Below are 17,285 nucleotides of genomic sequence, written 5' to 3'. Positions count from 1 at the left end.
CCAAGTCTGATAGGAATACAAAATCAAAGTCTTGTACAAGTTTTTCCATCATAGGAAATTATCTAAATGATGGCATTAACCAAATGTGTTCCCCAAATATTTTAGACATCACTCACCCATTTCAGCTGCTTTTCTCTATCTGGATAATGAGTAAATATAAGTGAGGAAGTAGCTAAGGGTCTCAAAAATTTGGTTTACTATCAAATTTTGTCTTCTCTATGATTAATTTTGGATAGGTCTCTAGCCTCTTAGAAATCTGCGAGGTAGGGAGAAACGTAAATAAAGGAGTTATAAGTTAGAAATACATGAAGAACTTTAGAAATTACTTATATGTATTTTTGTTGATGGAGTAAAGTAAAACTTTGATATAATTGTGCATATGTATAGCCAATTATATGAATGCCACCCACAGACTAATTCATAATTTTTCCACTGATTTGGGATAATATCTTTATGCCATTTTTCTTATGATACACTCTGAGTATAAAGTAGCATGTATTCAAATGTTCCAGGGATCAAGATGTGAACATCTTGGTTGAGGGGGCATTATTCTGTCAATATTTTGTAAGACTATTCGACTTTACACACATTACTTTATGTGATTGCTTTTCAAATTAGTCAAAAAAGCAGAGGTGAATAAATATGCAATCATACTTTCTTTTGTAATTATTTACAGATTTGAATCATATCCCGTCTGGTTCCGATTGGAAAGTCTGAAGAACTTTCCGTAATATTTTTGTAAGGCAAATTAGCTTGTAACAGATTTTCAGTTTTTGTTTATCTGGGAAATATATTTGGCTTTCATTTTTATGAATCTCTTTGAGCTTATTCTCTTTGGAGTTTGTTGAGCTTCCTGGATATGTACAATATTTTGTAATAAATTTGGGCATGATTTTAGCTGTGATTTTATTCAAACATTTTTCTCTTCTTTCTCTTGTTACCAAAATGCACTGGAATCTGCTTGCCTCATGCAGTAAGGCCAGACATCCACACTGAGGTTTTATAGTGGGAGAAAGAAAAGTGTTTATTTACAGGGCACCAAGCAAGAAGAAGCAGGCAGCATAGGCTAAATACTCAGCCTCCCAGATGGCTTACAAGCAAGGATTTTTAAAGGCAGGGTACATTTCAGGAAAGCAGAAGTTACAGGCAAAATTGTAAATCAATACAGGACGGTTATATATTGGTTTGGCCTAAAAATGTGTCATATCTTAAATCAAGGGGCTTATGAGTCATAGATGGATTTAAAGATTCTCTGGTTTACAACTGGTTAAGGAAGCAAAGCTTTGTATACAAACTTGGGGTCAGAAGAATGGAATGTCTAGTCCATAGTCAAGACTTCTTCCAGGCCCGTCAGAAAGGAATACAGAACAAAGAATGGCAGCGAGATTTCAGCCCTTAGTTCCCCTTTTACTGAGATCTACATGCCAGTGGATCCATTCAGTGGCAGGGTCCAGAGTTCTGAAAAACAATTCAGGGAACTAAATCAACATGTTATCTTTAGTTTCTGTAGGTAACCAAACATCTTGTGGTTTTAGCTTATTTGGGTGACTGTTGATTTAACCTTCTTGCTTATCAAGTTGCTCTCTTACTTTTCCAGGATAGCTAGGTATCTGGAATTTTCCTTAAAGAAATTCAAGATTTTCATTTATTTCCATGCTTAGGGGGTCTCACAGGCCCCTGAGAGGGGATATTGCTCTGTCTCACTCTCTTCTCTTTTTTTCATAATTAAAAGTATGTCAGTATGCTTCATGGTGTCCCAAATTTTCATGAGGCCCTCTTCATTTATCTTCACTCTTTTATCTCTCTGTTCTTTGGCTTGCGTGCTATCAATCTATCTTCTAGTTTGTTTACTCTTTCTTCTGTCAGGTCAAATCTACTTGTGAGCCACCATGCGGTTATTTTTTGTTTGTTTTTAGTTATTATATATATTATTTTTTTTTCAAATCCACAATTTTCTTGTATTACAATTTTATCACCTTATGATATTCTCTCTCTGATAGTCACTGTATTTTATTTCTTTTTTATAATTTCTATCACTTTACTGATATTCTCTATTTGATACTATATTGTCATCATATTTTTATTTATGTCTTTAGTCTTGTTTTAGTTCTGTGAATCTGTTTATAATGGTCATTTTGGAATCTTTTTCTTTTTTTTTTTATTTTTTTAAGATAGAGTTTCGCTCTTGTTGCTCAGGCTGGAGTGCAATGGCATGATCTTGGCTCACCCCAACCTCTGCCTCCTCAGTTCAAGCAATTCTCCTTCTTCAGCCTCCCAAGTAGCTGGGATTACAGGCATGCACCACCATGCCCGGCTAATTTTTATATTTTTTAGTAGAGACGGGGTTGGTCAGGCTGGTCTCAAAATCCTAACCTCAGGGAAACTTTTTCTTATAAATCTGACATCTAGTGACTCCCACAGCTAGTTTTTGTTGCCTGTTATATTTTCCTGTTTCTTTGCATGCCACATAATTTTTTCTTGGAAAGCGAACATTTAGATTGTATAGTTTAGCAACTCTGGTTAGTGGTCTCCCACTTCTCTATATCTCATCAGTGTTATTTTATTATTTATTATCTTAGTGATTCACTGCAGTATTTTAATGGTTTTTTCCCTTTCCAGGGTGTTAATCCTCTGATGTTGCTCCTCAAGGGGTCACAGTTTTGGGTATGCTCAGTCATCCTGAGAGGATAGCTATTTCAGTAGGGCTCTCCTCCTCTCTTTTCCTGGCCTATCTAAACCTGGTGCTTAACCCCATGTGTTAGTTTGTTCTCACAGTGCTATAAAAAACTACCTGATATTGGATAATTTATAAAGAAAAGATGTTTAATTGACTTGCAGTTCCACAGGCTGTACAGAAGGCATGGCTGTAGAGGCCTCAAAAAACTTACAATCATGGCAGAAGGAAGAATGGGAAGTGAGCACATCTTCACATGGTAGCAGGAGAGAGAGGCAGAGTGAAGGCAGAAGTGCCATACACTTTCAATCAACCAGATCTTGTGAGAACTGACACACTATCATGAGAACAAATCTTGTGAGAAATGACACACTATCAAGAGAACACCCCCATGACCCAATCACCTCCCACCTAGTCCTGCTCTCAACGTTGAAGATTACAATTCAACATGAGATTTGGTTACGGACACAGAGCCAAACCTTATCACCCCACAAATTGCCAGGAGATTGGTAAAATGTCTGAAAAATGCTCTGGGGCATAAATGGTTCTACAAAGGAACCCAGACAAATTGTGGTATTCTTAATGGAATGTTTTCTGTGGTCAGTATTTGACATTTGTTCTGACCTCAGGAAGGCTTCCCCTAACTGTCTTATTACCAGGGACTCTCATTCATACTAGCTAGCCTAGAGTTTAGCCTATATCTTAAGAAATAGGCTCTCCCAAATACATTTCATCACCACAACCTCTACTTAGGCTTCAAATTCACCAAGCTCTATTGCAAAAGGTATTCATTTGGAAAGAGATTAGGAGCTATCTGCTGCATGGCCTACTTCCCCACATCTCCCTAAGGCTATGGAGCTTGAGGTTAGAACAATAACAAATTTCTGGTTGGGTGACACTGCCACTGAGGGAGCTAATCGCTCAGTGGTAGGTGGGAAGACTTTCAGCTTGCCTCCCACAGCAGGGAAGCACTGCCTCATGAACCCTCATGGTGCAAGGGTAATTAGGGCCCCAGCATTCTTTGTGGTGCCATGCCCAAGATAAACCCTTCATTGCTTCAGTGAGGGGTAGGCAGGAAAATAGAGCTCCATTTCTCAGTTGTATTCGCCCAGGACTTAACCTTGGCAATAGGCAGCTGAGAGTATAGTGAAAAATGCTGATGTCCTATTCTTCTTGGGAAGATAGCCCTCCAAATGATAGGTGGAAAGATGGGGATTCAGTGTTCTTGGCTATAGCAGTCTGGAGTGGAGTCTCTGGGAGGTAATGAAAAAAGAATTAATCTTTCTTCAAATCCCACAAACTGCCTTCTTTCTTTCTTAACACATTTTCACAGAATTACTTGAATAGATGTTTCCTTGTTTGCTGTTTACCTTTAGAATGTTTTCCAGGGGCTTTCAGTAATTGTTTTTCTGGAATTTATATCAGTTTCACTGGGAAGTTGGTCAACAGAGCTTCTCACGCTGTCAAATGGAAGTTGGCTCCCATGAACACTACTTTCATACTGTTTTCTCTCTCTTTCACACACACACATTTCTCATTCTTGCCCCACACCTTTTTTTTGTGCCTCTTTACCTATTTCAGTTTCTGTTAAATTTACAAATGAAAGAACTCTTCTGGATTCTATCTATCCTTCTGTAAAACACAGTACTCAAATAGGTATTATAATGGTAGTTTAGAGTTTCTGTACCTTGTTAATATATCAAATTTAGGAAAAGAATAGAGAAAGAAAAAGAGAGAGAGAAATGAAGAATGACCAAATGCCAGTGGGAATGTTACCAGGAAGTGCAAAGTCCTTGTTTCTTGCTTTTTTGGAGGAAAGAATTCAGCCAAGAGACACACAACAAGAGTTAGGCCATAGCAAAGTTTATCTAAAGTGAAAGACACCCCAAAAGCAAAGTCAGAGCACCCACTCGAGATTGAGACAGACCTGACAGTGAAAGTGAAAGTATGCTCTGAAAGCTGGGTGAGAGAAAGCTGCTACAGAATGAAACAGAATTGACTGGCACTGGGGAGCCCCATTTATGGAAGTCTTACATGAATATTCATAAAGGGGTGTGAAGAGGTATTACTATTAATAGTATGCATTTTGGGGTGGTCTCCTGGGCATGCATGCATTGTGGCTGTATATGGTAGTACAAATGTTGCATGTCTCATTGATACCTGCCTGAGACTGAATATCTCATTAATCTCCATCCAGGGGTCTGTGCTTTTTGTTATTTTAATAAGCAAAAGGTTACCTATCTGGCAAGCAAAGTCAAAGCATTCATGCTCACTACTAGGGAAGGTTCCTACTGAAGTTATTTCCTTCAGGGGCCAGATAAGTCTCAGAGCGAGATAGGCCTAACTGCAAGTCCACATGTGGCTATTTTTGTTTGTTTGTTTTTGTTTTTGTTTTTGCTAGTGAAGCAGTAATTACTAGTGGGGCAAGGTTTCCAGGGCTTCCTTCCTCTGGATTTCCCTTTCTTGTTCATGTCTAGCTATCTGCTTACTTTAGCAGGAAGCCTAGCTCAGGTTTCAGTTAGAGGAGTGTGTCTACTGTCTCTTGTCTTCTTAATTCACAGCTTCTAGACACAGGTCAATGTCAGCCTTTTATTATCCCTCGGTTTAATAAAAGTGAGATATTTACGCTATGCCCCAGTTTTATGAAGCTTTTCTGGTTCTATTTGTCCACTTTATGTAGGACATTTAATTCCTTTTATTCAACAGAATGAAATTGTTTGAGTTTCACTGTTAAGATTCCAGGCCCAGAGCCGAGGAGTCCTGTAAATTCTACCCCATGTAACATTCTTCTTCTGTTCCATTAGAGTAATTTGTCCAGCTGTTAGTAAAATGACATGTCTTTTCTTTCACTCATTTATATATTTTTGATATTCTATGTATAGAGGAGATAAAAAAATATGAACACATAAATACTTCTATGCAGAGAAATTTTAATTTCACCCTTTCTTGAATCATATATGATGACATCATTTAAAAAAAAACTATAGCAATTTTGACAAACTTTATGTACAGAAGAATAATGTGCCCTTGTTCTCTGTAGGATTTTATAAAACCTTTTTATTCTTGTTGCTTATACAATTTTTCTTTCTTTCCCATAAATTTCCTCCAATATAGAAAATTCATTGACAACTTTTCTAGCATATTATCTACAGTGTTTTCTAGTCCACATCAAATTCAATGTTCTTCATCTCTTCAGTTCTTTCACCCACCTTCCTTACCTTACTCATCCACCAGTACCATTAAAATGGCCATTCATTTCTGCCATCAAAACATATTTATTGTCCTAATTCAATCAAACTTCCATGATTAAATCATCTACTCCTTTTCATGCATGTATTTTTTTTCTCTACTCCAAGGTTTTACCCATCAGCTTTTTTAAGGGATTATTTTCCTGAATAACTTCTTTTTTTTAAAGACAGGATCTCGCTTTGTCACTCAGGTAGGCTGGACCACAGTGGCATACTCACAGCTCACCACAGCCTCTAACTTCTAGGCTCAAGCAATCTCCAAAACTCAGCCACTCAAGTACCCAAGACTAAAAGTACACCCCACCATGTCCAGCTAATTTGTATATTTTTTGTACAGATGAAGTCTCACTATGTTGATCAGGCTGGGCTTGAACTCCTGGACTCAAGTGTTCTCCCACCTTGACTTCCCAAAGCACTAGGATTACCGGCATGAGCCACCACATCTAGCCTTGCAACTTCTACATTTCCACTTCTCCACAAACCAAGCATAGAGATATACAAAATAATTAAGAATTTTATTCCAATTCTGAAATGCCTATGTCCATTATTTTCACTGTTTCCAATGACACTGTCTTTTTTTTTTTTTTTTTCTTTTAGACAGAGTCTTGCTCTACTCTTCAGGCTGGAGTGCAGTGGCTTAAATACAGCTCACTGTAGCGTCACCCTGCGGGGCTCAAGCAATCTTCCCACTTCAGCCTCCCAAGTAGCTGGGACCCACAGGCATGTATCATCATGCCTAAATTATTTTTTAAATTTTTTTGGAGAGAGGAGGGTCTCCCGACGTTGTCCAGGCTGGGACACTTAAAACAGGGATTATTTCCTCTCACTCTCTCAAATTGACTATACAAGACCTTGCCTTTCTTCTGTCTAAATATCGTATGCAGTTTTAATAAAGTGGTCTAATTTATAACCATACAAAGCATGACAATATTAACTTAAAATTTAAATGCTTAACACAGATTATCTTTTTAAAAAATGTGTTTTCATTTTTAAACAATTTTATTTTTTAGAGTGGTTTTAGGTTCACAGCCAAATTAAGCAGCAGATATAGAGATTCCACATATACCCTCTTTCTTGATGCATATATAGCTTCCTCAGTATTATCAACATCCTCCATCATAGTGAGACATTTGTTACAACTGATGAACCCTCACTGAGATACTGTTATACAAAATCCATAGTTTACATTAGAGTTCACTCTGGTTGTCCTACATTCTATGGGTTTGGAAAAATTTGTAATGACATGTGTCTGCCATCTGTAGTATCATACAGAATTTTCACTGCCTTAAAAATCATCTGATTGTCTTTTTAAAATCTCCCTGAAATGCCATGAGATGAATGGCATTATTAAATCCATTTTTAAAATGAGGAAATTAAGACTTACAAAGAATAAGTAACTTGCCTAAAGTCATAGAGATTAATTGTCAAGGTCTTTGAGTATTCTTATGATAGCCTTCACATTAGTTATGTCCCTCAGCCACAATTAACTGTTTACATTTGTGTGGTTTTGTAAATTTGCTTTGTGTTTATTTTAATCCTTGATTACATTTTCTGTTGTTGTGAAATACATGTGACATACATTCTATTCTTTAAGAGTATGCATTTGATGAAGGCAGAAATCATGTATTCTTAATAGTTACTTTTTGCTCAGAGTTTCTCAGTAAGAATTCACTTAGCTAAAGAGTATTCATCATTAAAGACATTTTAAGACTACTAATTAGCTGCTTAACTATTTTCTAGTCTCCTGGTAGTTGAATAACTTTTTCTTCAATTGGGATAGACATTAACTTCATCATTTTGACCTCTTGCTAATTTGTATAATTATTAACTTCCTGCCCAAATCTAGCCTGAAGTTTTAGTTGGTTAAATACGTTTCCTAGTTTTCCCAAATTAAAGGCTGTTAAATAAGAATACCTGAAATAACCACGATTCAGTAATGGGTAAAGTGATATGCAAGGGCTGATGTCTTTACTCCTATAATCCTTATGTGGATTTTAAAAATATTTATTATTAGAAAAATTATCTAACTTCATTTTCTCTATCTGCTTATCAATTTCTGTATCTGAGTACAGGTATATTTTATATAATAAAATTTCTTTTCTGGAGCTAAATAATATGTACACATGGATATAGAGAGTGGAATAATAGACATTGGAGACTCAGAGGGTGGGAAGGTAGGCATTGAGGAATGAAAAGTTAATTAACGGGGGTATAAGGTATACTAATTGGGTGATGGCTTCACTAAAAGCCAAGATGTCACCAGTATGCAGGCTATCCATGTAATAAAATTGTACTTGTACCACCTATATCTGTAAAAAATTATCCACACACCTACCTAACTTCCCTATCTAGTTAACCTTTTATCTCCTTATTGATATATATATTACATATAATATATATATCCATGCATCTGCTAAGTGATTTATCTATCTACCTGTTTTTCTAGATATAGGTATAACATGGCATAAATTTTACTTGACCATGAAAATGAAGGAGAAGGAAAGGAAAAATCATTTGGGAAAAATTCAGACTGCAGAAGCGGCTTGCCTGAAAAGTCACATCAACAGGCAAAAATAAAACAACCTGGAAAAAAAAAAAAACAAAACAACTCAGGCTGCACCGGCACACATATAAGCAAACAGGGTCCAGCACAGAAGCTCTTTATTCCTTGTATAATTAGTGAGCTCCCAGGAAAAATTTCCTCCTCTTTTCAGGCATATACATAGTGGGAACTTACACAGGGAGGTGGGGGCTTACCTAAAACAAACCCACAGTTATACAAACAAGAGAAGCAGCACTTTGTGCTTGCCTAGAGACATACCCACAGCTGGATAAGAGAAGGGGAGTTGCATAGACAGATTTACTAACAAAAAAGTTACTTGAACAGTTACAGGGAGGAGAGCAGTTTCTTATAAAAAGCGTTTGAATTCAGCTGTAACCTGGCAATCCACTTGGACTCCCCTTTCTGCTGTGGAGAGCTTTCTTTTTTCACTTACTAAACCCTTGCTCCAACCCCACCTTTGTGTTTTCATTCCTTAATTTTCTTGGACCTAAGACAAAGAACCCAGGGTACTAGTTCAAACAACAAGAGCTACATTAAGGTGCATTAGCGAAACTGCAACAAAAATATAAACAAAATACATTATAAAACTTATTTTTTCTCAATTAAGTTACAGTGGCAAAGAGCCCCTATTCAATTCATTATGAAGTCAGCCTCAAATGTCAAGAGACCTTCCATAAAGTATACTGCAGTCTAGAATATTTGGTTAGTGCTCTCTTTATCTTGTTTCAAGCAGTAATCATTTGATAGACTGTCTGAGCCTACATGATTCTTAAAGGTTAGAAGACCCATAACTTGTTTTATAGGGAGTGGAATTTTTGCTGAGACCTAAAGCCCCGAGTCTAGGTTCATACTTCCCTGGAAGGCATATAACTCTATGGCCTTTTTTTCTCTATAAAAATCTGCATGGCAGTTGTACTTACGTTACTCATGCCTCAGAATATCCACAAAATTTGGGGATAATTCCAAATTCTTGCTATATTCTTAGAAAACTTTTATATTTGAGGCAGTTTCTACATTTAGTCTTCTTATCACTTTTCTCTATCATTTTCCAATCTGGAAGAATTCTATGTAGTTTTTCTTCAAAGGACTTGGAAACATAATGTTGACCTTTTTCCTGAGGGTAGTGGTAGGAGTAGTCGAATGTGTTAGAGGAACCCCTGCTTACCAAGCCTCTGGTTTAATAGAACATGATTACAGTGACTCCGTCTTGAAGTGAGTAGCTGAGCACTCACAAAGCACCTATAAGGTTGATACTTGTGGTCTGAAAATAGCCACATGATAAGCTGACCACCAATTATAACTGTAGAGTACTTATGGCCTTAGAGTACATCCCCGACCAAGCCTGTAGAATGTCCAGTTGTCCTAAAAGCGCAGCCTACTTTACTCAGACATAACATTAATGAGCAAGCCTAAGTTGAAGGACTAGTGGTTACTGACAGCTCCAATAGCCCCTACCTTTATTAAGCACATCTGCACATTCCATGTTTGGTTATAGCTCCTTATAGTTTTTTATAAGTAGAGACACTAACAGAGGGTGGTGCATTCCTCCTCAAGCTTTCTGAGGACGCCCTACTCTGTAACAGAATAGTTTCTAATGAACTTACTTCTTTCTCTATGCTCTTTGATTTGCCTTGAAAGCTTTCCCAAGCAAGATCCAAGAATCCTCTCTTGAGGTTTGGATTGGGACCTCTTTTTCTGGCAATAAATGGGAAGTTCAGATAAGTTAGCTTTTTTCTTATGGAGTCTCTCCCTTGTATGTATATATATATATATAGATATATTAATCACTATATTGTTTTGGAGTCATAAAATGCATCCATAAAATGTCTACTGTGTTGTATGTATGTGCTATGGTTTTAATATGTTCCTTCAAGGCTTATTTGTTGAAAACTTGATCTCCAGTGCAATAATGTTGAGAGGCAGAATCCCTAAGAGGTGATTAACTCATGAGTGCTATGACCTCATGAATGGATTGTTGCTATTATTGTGGGAATGAGTTCATTATTGTGAGAATGGGTTCTTTATAAAAGAATAAATTTGGCCCACTTACCTCTGTCTCTCTCATCTATGTGTTATCTTCCGTCTTTTTATGATGCATCAACAAGGCCATCAACAGATATAACGCCTTGATCTAGGATTTTCCAACATCCAAACTCTGAGCTAAATACATTTATGTTCTTTATAAATGTCCCAGCCTGTGGTATTCTGTTAGCAGTACAGAATATTAAGTTGCTGCAAAAGTAATTGTAGTTTTTGTCATTAAAATTAATGAGCACATATGAATGTGTTACATATAGCGCTCTGATGGAAATCTGCATAGCCTAGACACAGAAGGCACTATGTAGGTACAGAAGACACACAGTGGACACAGAAGTGTTCAGAAGGTCACTTGGTAATTGAGGTAAAGAGAGTAAATATATATCTAGAGTACTGGGTCAATGTGGGCAAGGGGTGAAGAATGTGGTGGAGGTGGTTAGTAAAAAGTAGAGCAAGATGTTAAATGGTACAATAGAAAAGATGGTGGCTGAAGTTTTGGTGCTATAGATAGCAGTTTAAAAATAGTGGCAATAAGAACATTATGGACTGGATTGTGCCTCCCCAACCTTGTTATGTTGAAGCCCAAACCTGCTGTTTGACTGGGTTTGGAGATAGAGCCTCTCAAGAGATTATTGAGGATAAATGAGATTACAAAAGTGGGGCCCTAATCTGTCCTATAAAAAGAGGAACTCACAAGACTCCTCTCTGTCTTTGCACAGAGGAAAGGTTGTGTGGAACAACAGCCAGATGGTGGCTGTTGCAATCTGAGAAGAGAGGCTTCATCAGAAACCAGCCCTCCCAGCAACTTGGCCTTGGACTTCTGGCATCCTGAACTGTGAGAAAATAAACGTTTCTTGTTTAAGCCAGTCACCTGTGGTATCTTGTTACGGCAGCTTAAGCAGACTAATACACAAAGCAAAACAGCAACACTAGTATTATAACGAAGAGACAGAACTGCTCTCACCATGGAGAAATGATGGAGTGCTTAATAGGTAATCTTGGGAAACCTCTAGGATTGGGCAAGTATGTGCACATGTGTTCAGTAAAAGAAACATTACAAGTGAAATGGATATTAAGATTTAGTGAATGGGATGATTCAATCAGTCTCAGCTAGTGAAATGAGAAACAAATGGCAAAGCCTGCAATTTTTTTAAAACAAAAATCTAAGCTTTTAATGTATATTTCTTAATATCTCCATGTGTATTAGCATTCTATTGCTACATTACAAGTTATCATAAAGGTAGAAACTAAAATAATGCCAATTTATTTTGTCACAGTTTCTATAGGTCAGAAATCCAGGCACAGCATAACTGGATTCTCTGCTGAAGCTCTCACAAGGGTTAAATCAGTGTGTTAGCCAAGACTGCAGTCTCATAGGAACTCATTCAGGTAGGTAGCAGAATTCAGTTCCTTATGCTATAAGAACCATGGCAGCTTCCATTTCCTTCAAAGTAAGCAAGAGAAAAATCTCAATAATTATTTATCATGATTTTTAAGAGATCCCACCTGATTAAATCAGATGTACCCAGATAATGTCTCTTGATTTACTCCAAATTAACCAATTTGTCATAAAAATGACACATGTGAAATCCCTTTTTCCCTATAATGTCACACAACCACGGAGTGAGATTTATCATACTTAGAAATTTCTAATGGGGATTATACAAGGCATCTATACCAAAGGGTAGGAATTTTGGTGGCCATTTTAGACTTCTTTCTACCACACCGTTACTGCCATTCGTTGTACACCCTGAGTGCCTCTCCAGAATAACAGTGGCATTCACTGTTATTCTTGTGCCTGTAGATAGTGTCCTATAGCAAGCACCTTCCCTGCAGGGCTCCACTTCTAGGTTCGCAGGCTGGGTAGATCACAAGGCCTAGGAGCAAGCACCCTCAGTTGCTGCTCTCAACAAATAAGTGAGTAGAAGTACAAATACTCTTATTTCCGTGGCCCTCAAATATAACTAATCAATGTTCCACACTGTCTCTCACAGGTGCCTAAAGGTCATGAACTCTAGTTGTCACAGAGAGAACTTTCTTAGCATTACAACTTGTAAAGATTTTCTTTTCTTTCCTGTCTTATTTTTTTACTCCTCTCAAATATTTCTCAGGATCATCTCCGTCACCAAAAAAAAAACACACTTGCGCTCAGATTCTTATTCAGGACCTCTTCTGGATGTAACACAGCTTATTTCAGTGAACAAATGTTATGTTACTGTAAAACTTTTTGAGTGCTCTGAGAAATAACTTTATGTGTGTGAGCACATGTGTATATAATGCACACTGTATTAAATGACATCTAGACATATATATCCTGTACATTATATTTAATATGGCATATATATTAAAGATAATTGACATGTTAAAACATATAATTATACAATTATATAATTAAAACAAATATATTGCAAAATATATTCTAAAATGTATTTTAATATATTAATGTCAGTAGAAAATATTTCTACTTAAAAATTTGTTTGATTGCTTTCCTACTTAACATAATGATGTACAAAATGTAGGACACATCAAATATTGTTTTCTTTTCTTTTTTTTAAGAGATAATTTTTTTAATTTTCTGATTTTAATACTCACTCAGCTTATAAACTGGGCGGGGTTTCGCCGTGTTGGCCAGGCTGGTCTCGATCTCCTGACCTCAGGTGATCCACCCATCTCGGCCTCCTAAGGTGCTGGGATTACAGGCATGAGCCACCATGCCTGGTCTATCATTTTATACCAGAACCTCATCCCTATGCCGGTCACTATGGAAATTGTCAAATATTGTTTTCTAAATGCCATCTAATTTCCCAATTATTTGTATTATTTTATTTCATAAATAGAAGTAAATCTAAAGTTATGTAGGAACAATTAAAAGCATAAGCACTTTTTAAGATTTATATTTTTGAGGCAGCATTCGTTTTTATGTACCCTAAATTTCTGAAATACTTTATAAATTCTTAATAAATGAAATACTAAATAAATTCTTAATAAAAATTTTAATTTTATATAAGGTTTGATATATGTAATTATCAACATAAATATTCGAGCTATTTACTGAAAGTTGAAACAAAAACAACGTGTTCATCATGCCAAATTAGTATTGCACAGTTCAACATGTCAATAAGCAGAGTATCATGGTATTATGCAGAATGCTGCTTCACACGTGAGTAGTTTGCTTTACACGTTTTTTTCTACTAACTTCATCTTCTAATCCTCATAGCCCAGAATTTTATTGTAGCTATGCACTACACAAAGTAAGTGCTTCGTGTATGCCTATTGATTAAATGGTTATTATTGTTGTGTTAAACACATCATTTCATGTATTTCCTTATAATATCTGATTTCCCTTATAAACGTGATATTTTCTTTCATGTTCCTTACCATCATTTGTGACCCAGGATGATAAATTTGTTCCTACTGCTTCCTAAATAATTACTGGACATCAATTATAAATCATCTTCCTGGTGATTAAAGAATTGCCCAGACAAATATGTTATGTGAAATGATCATAATATATATTATATGATAAATTTGTCATGAATTAATACAGAATTATATACATATATACCTATTCAAGCAATAACAGCTTGAACATATACAAATAAATAATTCAAATATTATCATATATTTTCTAGAAAACATTTCAGCATCCTGAAAGTGTTAGACATAAAGAACTATTTATTTATTTATTTTGCTTACAGGAACAATAAGGAAATCTATAATAAAAGATTTTATTAGCTAGAATTACTTTTGTATTTAATTCTGGTACCATATGTAATTCTGGTATACAACACTTTCTAATATTATATTCTAACAATGCGAAAAAGAGCTAAGATATGTTTCAGATGAAAATATTTAATGTAAGAATATATTGTCATGTTATTGGACTATTTCCAGTTTCACTTGTGAAGAAAAAAACTGAACAAGGGAATTTCGCCATTCAATTCTTCAGAATTCAGCAAAAATTAGACTAAAACTAATGTCTATATTTAGAGAACCATTCTGTAATAGCAATTTAATCATGATGGTAGTTTTAGGGCAAACAAGAAAATATTCTGCCATCCACATTTATGATATAGATGTATGTAAACAGAAGTCTATTAACTATGAATCTGTATGTACTATGACAACATTTGATAATTAGCTTGATATTTATAAAGAAACAAAGACCAATTTCCAATGGCCCTGTTTCTGTGATTCAGGGTTATATTGGTTGCTTCTGATTCTATTGTGTACCTTACGTACATGTAATTTTTAAGTGGGGATTTGTCATAAAACCAATAAAATGAGCAGATCATTATATATTTCCTTTTAGACCTGTTTTATGGAAAGAAGAAGAAGCGTTCAATCTATATGTGTTGTACCACTATTTACTTCCTTTTAGAGGACAGTTCCTCAAAGAGTTACCTATTCCCATTGTATCCAATTTATCTTGCCCAATTACGTTTTTCTCCTTCAAACTTATTTGGAATTTTATGAATATTTTATATATATGAATGAGATATGGTTTAGGCTTTGTGTCCCAACACAAATCTCATCTCGAATTGTAATCCCCACACGGTGAGGGAGGGGCCGGTTGGGAGATGATTGGATTGGACCATGGGAGTGGTTTCCCCCCTGCTGGTCTCATGATAGTGAGTGAGTTCTCATGAAACCTGATGGTTTAGAAGTGTTTGGCAGTTTCCCCCCACTCTCTTCATCTCTACTGCCACCATGTAAGATATGCCTTGCTTCTCCTTCCACCATGATTGTAAGTTTTCTGAGGACCCCCCAGCAATGCAGAACTGTGAGTCAATAAACCTCTTTCCTTTATAAATTACCCAGTCTCAGGTCATTCTTTGGAACAGTATGAAACTGGACTAATACTATATACACATATATAGATAAGCAGCAAAATACAGAAATATTAAGAGTAGAGTTTACAGAATTTTCAGAGAATGAATATACCTACATGATAAGCACAAAGATTAAGAAGCAAAACATTACCACACAGCCAGAGCCCCATGTACTAGTCACTTCCTTTACAGTAAAAATAATAATTATTCAGCCTGCTATGACCATAGATTAGTGCTATTTTTTACTATAACCACTCAGTTACCACCAACCATGGAAATATGGTGTATCTACCTGGCTTCTTTTGCTAAATATCATATTATTGCTTATAAATATAGGTCATTTTCTTTGCTGTTTCCTAGTCAATTGCAAGAATATTCCACACTTTCTTTATTCACTCTACTGATGATGGGTATATGGCTTGTTTCCTTTTTGGTTCTTTTGGGAGCCTCTATGAATAATGTTACTATAAACATTTTTACACAGGAATGTGTGTAGTGTAGGATAAATGTATGTTTAGGTTTAGTATACACTGGCTGTTTTCCAAAGTGATTGTATGAATTTAAACCTCTCCCAGTAGTGTGTGAGAACTTCATTTGCACCAAGTCTTTGCAAAAATATTACTGGCTTTCATTTTAGCAATTCTAATGGGTTTGTAGTGGTTTCAAATAATACAAGTTTCAAAAATGCAAGTTTTGATTTGCATTTCCTTGATATTAAAAAGAGAGTGTTTTTCTTATAGTTATTAATCATTTGGATATTATTTTTGGTGCAGTGCTATTGAGGACTTTTTATGAAACGGACAAGTTGACCCTAAAATTAATATGAATATTCAAATGGCAAGAGCAGTCAAGGCAATCTTCAAAATAAAAAAATAGGAAAAGGAGAAAGTGAAAGAGGAGAAAAAGACAAGAGAAAAAGAACAAATTTAAAGATACAAACTTGTTATAATCAGCACTAATTAGATTAAGGTTTCACTGTCAGAAGGGTAGATGTATAGAAAGACCAGTATTACAGAAAAGAGAGTCCAGAAATACAACACATGCATGATTACCTGATGTATTACCAAATCTTAGTATAATATTGAAAAGAGATTATCCTTTTAAAATTAAATTGTGCTGGTTGAGTTTTTATATTAAAAGATGATTTTTAATCTCTATGCCACTATATATATGTGAAAATCAATTACATATTGATGTACATTTAAAAATAAATATTAAAATAATAAAACAGAAAATGGTGAATGTTTTCAAAACTACAGTAAACAATGATTTCTTAAATAGCACACAAAAATATTTTTCATAGAAATTGAAAGAGTACAATAAAATTAAAAACTTTTGTTCAGTAAAATTACCCATTAAGGTAGTAAAAATAAATTTAAGATCTATAGTGGGGGAAAGTACTTATATTATGTAACAAAGGGTTCATATCCAGAATCTCTAATAAAATACTATTAATTAATAAGAAAAAAGGAAGCTCAAAGGAAATATGTCTAAATCTATACATTTTATAGCTTTAAAAGTATTTTTGTTGTCTTATGAAATGATTTCTCAAACCTCAAAGTTATTTGCAATATATTGACAAACATATATTAAGGACCTACCAAAGCTATACTTGCCTATACGAGACACATTTTACATGAAATTTGGGTTGGCCTAACCCCTGTTAATTTTCTCCATTACTAAAATTACTTTATTTCCTTTGGGTCACAATGTGATTCTAAATTTACCACGTGAAAATCATGAGGTTTATAGCAGAACAGGCTGAAACTGATGACATCCAGGTTTATGAATCTCAGGTTATCAGTAACGAACTTGAAGCTTCTGCTGTATTTCTGAGAGCTGAGAGACAATATTTCAAAGTGTCTTTTTTTTTTTTTTTTTTTTTTTTAGACAGAGTTTCACTCTTGTTGCCCAGGCTGTAGTGCAGTGGC

This window comes from Hylobates moloch, unplaced genomic scaffold (genome assembly GCF_009828535.3).
Source record: "Hylobates moloch isolate HMO894 unplaced genomic scaffold, HMol_V3 SCAFFOLD_9, whole genome shotgun sequence".
Taxonomy (NCBI): Eukaryota; Metazoa; Chordata; class Mammalia; order Primates; family Hylobatidae; genus Hylobates; species Hylobates moloch.
The sequence above is the reverse complement of the archived record's forward strand: the minus strand, read 5'-3'. Positions refer to the sequence as shown.